This window comes from Gossypium hirsutum, chromosome A06 (genome assembly GCF_007990345.1).
Source record: "Gossypium hirsutum isolate 1008001.06 chromosome A06, Gossypium_hirsutum_v2.1, whole genome shotgun sequence".
NCBI classification, from domain to species: domain Eukaryota; kingdom Viridiplantae; phylum Streptophyta; class Magnoliopsida; order Malvales; family Malvaceae; genus Gossypium; species Gossypium hirsutum.
The window spans coordinates 11,518,306-11,525,216 of NC_053429.1; positions in this window are offsets into that span (position 1 = coordinate 11,518,306).

Here is a 6,911-nt window from a genome sequence, read left to right on the forward strand (position 1 = left end):
CTAAACACATGATCACCAACATATTAGTCATGAAAATCATATATAAGATCCAACACACATGGTTGAATTTATCAAATAATCACATTTCATTTATTTCATGTAAATACCAGTAATAGTTCATATCGAACTCATATAATCTTGTAACAGAACTGTGCCCGTTGAACCATTTAGAATAACGTTGGATACGTGAGTAGTACACACGAGGTGTACTGAACTGTAACCCGTCAATTCATTTACATGCATGCTCATACAAGCTGTAAACGATAAGCTCTTCCAAGCTGAATAACGGTAAGTTCCTTCGATTTTGAGTATTGGTAAGCTCATAAAAGCTAAAATCGATAACCTTAATGACATGTCATTTGTATCCTATAGATTTCTAAGGTTCAAAGGAGGCTTGGTAATTTTCGAATATACAATCGATATTCATTCATAGCAATTATACAATTCACAAAAAAATATTCAATTTAAAACATATAAATGTACAATTTGATTACACGAACTTACCTCGATAAGTGTACGTATAAAGGAGACGATTAATCCGATTTTTCTCTTTACCTCGATCTAACTCTGTACGAGGTCTGACAGGATCTATACGAATAAATTTAACTTATTTCAATATAATTCTCATTCAATTCAATCCAACATGGAATTTTGGAAAAATTACGATTTTGCCCTATACTTTTAATTCCTTTGTAATTTAGTCCCAAGGCTCGAAAATTGAAATTCATACAATTTAATCGTTACTCAAGCCTAACTGATTTTTATACATATTAATAGAAGCTCATATATTTCATAAAATTCACAAATTTTACCTTAAATTTATCACCTTTTTCAATTTAAGCCCTAATTGATAATTTCATCAAAATTCTCTTTACAAAAGTTGTTTATCTAACAACAACCATTAATTTTCTATTATCAAACTTCAAAATTCAAGCATATTCATTAATGGAAAGACCTAACACTTTAACATTTTTGCAAATTAATCCCTGAGCTAGCTAGATTAAGCTACTACAATCTCAGAAACATAGAAATCATAAAAAAGGGGACAAAAATTCATACCTAATTGAGCAAAATAAGCTTGCCTAAATCTCAAGCTTCCATGGCTAGGTTTTCTTTTTCTTTTTTTTTTGTGGAAGATGATAAGAATGGATGATAATATTTTATTTTATTTTATTTATTATAATTTTAATCGCTAATTTCCAAAATTAACCTTAATATTTCATTCAATTTTTAATGATGACTACTCATGCTTATCCACTAACAAATTTAATGGCTAATTACTATATAAGGATTTCCAATTTAAAATTTTATAGCTATTTAATACCTTTAGCTATTAGAACTCAACTTTTACACTTTACGCAATTTGGTCCCTTTTATCAAATTAAGTATGTAAATAATAAAATTTCTTAACTAAATTTTTATACTGTATTTTTATCATACTATAGACCATAAAATAATAATAAAATCAATTGTTTAACTTTGAATTTGTGGTCCTGTAACCACTGTTCTGATTTCACTGAAAACGGGCGGTTACAAGTATAAAATTAATAGTATTATTTAAAATTTAAAATCATTGTTAATGTTAAAACTTATTATTAAAAAAATTCTAAAATTAAATAATTTCATTAAAATAATAATTTATAGTGATTATATTATCAAATATAAATATGTATATTTTTTGGTGAAAAAACTAATCCTACTTATACCTACCTATTAACCTAAAACTTCTCCAAATAATTGTCTTGATTCCTCGTTAAAATTTTTAGACGGATCCCACACTTGGATAGCGATGTACTGGCTTGTACAGCATATTGATATCTTAATGGTTTCCATTATGCTCCATGTTAAACCTTGAAAAATGAATAAGTTCCTATTCTTCCATAAGCGACATGCTATCAAACCAAAAAGAGTAGTCTAGGGAGCCTTAGCTCTTGGCTACCATGCACTAGTTTTTAAATTTGTCTCCACCCTGTCTAAGATTTCTACTTGAAAAGAATTGGGATCTCCAACTTGTAGGTATGAGATTTAGCCACACTTGTTTAGCTGCTAGACAGTCTCTAAGCACATGTAAAATATCTTATATGTTAAGTGACAGACTGAACATGATGTGTTTTGACCTATCCCTCTACGTACTTGCTTGGAGTTTGTGAGCAACAGTTGCTTGCAAACCAACCACAAGAAAAATTGGACGTGATGTGGGCCTTAGTACTTCCAGACTTCCTTCCACCTAATGTCTCGTGTACTCCATGTGTTTTATGTTAACATTTGATATGCAATTTTGATCGAAAAATTCTCGTTTGAGGCGTGAGCCCAACGAACTTTATCACCTAGCTAAAGGGTGTGGTGGAGGTACGTCCACAATTTTGTGTACTATTTCTTCTGGTAAATTATCTCTAAACGTTTCTAGGTTCCATGTTCCTTCATCTGTTACCATGTCCTTGAGCATGCAATTAGTTATTGGTCAAATATGTATGTTTAATAATATTAAACATTATAATATTTGAAATCAATATTTTATTATTTTTAAAAATTAAAATTAAAAATTTATTATTAATATTTGACTTGATTTTTATTTATAAATCAAATTATTTATAACAAGATTTTTTTCACAAAAATGACTTATGCAAAAGGAAACCAATTTCAAACAAAAAAGCTTATATTTTATTCCCCGGTAAGTCACCTTTTGTTGATTAAACTATTTTATATAAAATAATCTTATGAAACCTTTTCTTGATTAAACTATTTCATATAAAATTATCTTATGAAAACGCTAAAAATATTTTCTGGGAAATAAATATATAAAATTTTAATTTAAAAAAAAATTAATTTATATATTTAATATTATTTAAGTTTAATTATTTAAGAAATGTTAAATCATTAATTGTTTTGTGTAAAGGAATACTACTGGGAGTGTTCTATTGGTTGGGTTATTTACCTATTTTTTAATACCAATAATTTTTTGATAAAAAACTATAACAAAACGACAATTTAAGTAATAAAATGAAATAAAAAAATTTAAGTAACAGAGTGAAATATATATATAATTAAATGGAACTTTACAACTGGTTTGAACTTTGAAAAGTTTCTTTGTTAACTATTAATTAATTTAATTAATAACAGTAATGAATGAATGGGAAATGGTGGGAAGTCAATCACACAACGTCAAGGCAAAGATTAGAAAGACAGCGACCTATGTCCTTTGATTCAGACATGCAAATAACAAGAGTTTGTAACATTCAAACTTATTGACCCATCTCATCAAATCCAAACTTTTTCAACCCTTAATTTTGTATACCATTGGTTTTGGTTTCTGCTTTCACATTCACAAAAATATATGGGAGACCATAATGTTGTTTTTTGTTATTCAAATTAAGTTAGTTGTAAATTTAATTTAGTCAGAAACTAGTTATCAATTATTAATTAAATATAGTTTGAAACTAGGTAATTAAAATACACTTATAGACTATGACTATAAATCTAATATATTATAGATAAGTCCAGTTAAATTAGAGAAACATATCAATTTTAAAGAAAAATTAAGGAAATGAGTCAATTTTTGTGATATTATAAGATAAAAACTTGTCCAATAGAACACGCTTTTTGACTTTTTTGATATATCACCTCTTTCGGTAAGATAGTTAAATATTAGTGATTTTATCCTTAAGTCTTGGATTTGATTCATTTTCAACTCACATTTATAATTTTTTATTTCATTTTGTTTGAAGCTTTTTATTTTATTTTATATTTTTAATTAATGTTTTTAACACATTAACTTCTTTGTTTAGATAGTTAAATAATAATGATTTTATCCTTGAGTTCTAGGTTCAATTTCTCTTCTAAGCACATTTATATTTTTTTATTTCATGTTGTTTCAAGTTCTTTAATTTTTAATTAATAAATATATTTTTTCCAAGTTATTTTATTTTTAATTAATAACTCTTATATTTGTAAAATCACGATAATAAATGTGTAATTATATAATAAAAAAATATTATATATATCATTATGTTAAAAATATTTGAAATTAATAACTCATTTATATATAATATAAACATCAACTATTTTTTGATATATTTTTATTTATATATAATATTTATATGTCAAATATTTGTTTTATCCACCTTTATTGTAGGTATGATGATTTCTAATATTATAAAATAAAATAATTATTTCAAATATAATTATTATTTTTATATGTAAAATATTTCAAATATCATTGTTTTTCATCTACATTGTGGGTGTGATATTTCAAATATTTTTATATATGAAATATTTCAATTAATTATTTCAAAGATTATTACGTTTATATGTGAAATATTTTAAATACACATACAAAAATATATAATACTAAAATTTACTAAAAATAATGATATTTGCAATAATTATTTGCTCTTATAAATAAAAGAGTTATAAAATAAAAAGATGAATTAAAAATGTAAAAAAAATTGAAAACGATATATTTATTAATTAAAAATATTAATTAAAAATATAAAAAAGCTTGAAATAACATGAAATAAAAATTACAAATGTGCTTAGAAGAGGAATTAAACTTGGAATTTAAAGATGAAATCATCATTATTTAACCATCTAATTAAAGAAGCTAATATGTTAAAAGCATTAATTAAAAATAAAAAAAATCTGAAATAACATGAAAAATAAAAATGTGAGTAGGAGAGGAATCGAACTTGGGACGCAAGATATATATGGTAAATATAATTTAGCAAAAAAAATCAAAATTGCCTTCTTTTAAACGTCTGTGAATTAAAAATAAATAAAATATTTTTTTATTGTATTTTTTGTCGTATTTTTAATTTATTAGAAAAAATATAAATTCTGATTAATTTGATTAGTTATCAAATTAAACAAAATTAATTCAATTCAATTAATGATTGAGAATCAAAATTTTAATTAATAATAATTCAATTCGAATATTAATTTAACTTACAGTTTTAATACCCATACTAATTATTAAATAAATGATATTTTTGTTTAGACGTGAAGTGATTTGAAAAATCAAGTCCTTATCAAGGCAATTAACCATTTTTTTTAAAATTGCCTCACTTAAACACGCTCACACGGGTCCATCAATCTATTTAATCGTGAATTCTCACTATCTTACTCCAAAACAGAATTAAAAATGCTTAATTTATCAATTGGCCCCTAAATTTAGCAACATGTATTAAGTTAAGTACTTTTCTTGGACCACTTAAAGCGAAACGCAATTTAACTTTTAAAATGCTAGCAGTGTGGTCCAATTCTAAAATATCATTTGTCTTGTACATATTCATGAAATTGTTTGGCTTTGATTAGTATTTGCTGATGTTGACTAGATTTAATTTAATGAATTTAACTATTTTAAGTTAATATATATATTTTTATAACTATATATTTGAATTTCCAATTTTTTTAAAATTAAAATATAAAAATTATTTTTATATATTTTTAAATGTAAGGATAAATATATGACACATGATGTATCAAGATTGGACCGCACTACTAGAATTTTGAAAATTGAACTATGTTAACTTTAGGTACTATTTTTCAACTTTAGATAGCGATGTGATAAAAAAAGAAGTATTAACATGAGAAAAATCGCTAAGGAGTCCAACAATAAATTAAGTTTTTTTTTTAAATTTAATTCAATTGTAAAAATATTTTAAAATTTTTAAAGTGATATAATATTTAGAACTACTTATAATCCATTCAAACTCTTAAAATAGGAAGATAAACACGTTTCAATACATTTGAAATTTCCAAATAGTCATGTAAATATTCAATCTTCTTACCTTACTCACTTTTTACTTTTTCAAAATTTCCCACTGTTCTAAAAAATGAAAACTTATATCATATGTGGATTGGTATGACTATTGTCCTCCCATTAGATCCTCATAAACAAAAAAACTAAGAAATAACACTAAATGATATGGTTAGTGAAAACATTATCTTTTCACGCTTGTCTTCTTTTTTAGCACAACTCTGGATTTTACTTCATATTGGTATTTTCTCACAAAACGTGGACTTCGAATTTGAAGTCTTTTTTGTAATGCCTCAAATTTTTTGTGTTGTAATTCATGCAGTTCTTGGATATAAAAATTAAATTCCCGGGAGCGATTATGTCTTATTCGCACAATATTGTCGGGTTAATTCGGAAATTGAGAAATATCATTAATTGAGTCTAATTGTAAAACGTTAAAGTGTGATATAAACTTATTTGTAAGGACTCAAAGTTGAAGGGATATATGTGAGATAATCATTTGACATTAGGGTGAAAAGTAGAAGACTTTCTAAGCGACTTGAGTAGCAATTTAACCATAGTTATTTATGTAACACCCCTTAATCCTTATTCGTTGCAGGAATAAGGTTAAAGAGTATTACTAGATATTTCAGAACAAATACAAACAATCATATAATATTATAACATATACATCATAATTTAATCATAATGTCCCTTTATTGAGCCATTGAAGCCCAATTCATGTTAGAAACAAATCGGGACTCAATTGGAAACTCAGAAATTTTTTTTATGAAATTTCAAAATTCTTCCTAAGTGCAGGGCTCACATACCCGTGTGGTCAAGGGACACTCCCGTGTGACCCTATGACATGCCTGTGCTTCAGGCTGTGTCTTAACCTGTGTAACTCCTTGACTTACCTCACACGGCCAAACCACACGCCCGTGTTCTAGGCCGTGTGCTTCACACGGTTGAGACATACGCCCGTGTGGTAATACCTGAGCATTCTGTTTTAAATTTTTAAGATGCAGGGGACACACGACCTAATCACACGCCCATGTGTAAGCCGTGTGTCTCACACAGTTTGGTCACACGCCCGTGTGCCAGGCCGTTTAGACTCGAAATGAGCCTTTTCATCAAGTTTTACCAACCCTGCAAACTTAAACCACAAGCAATTCAA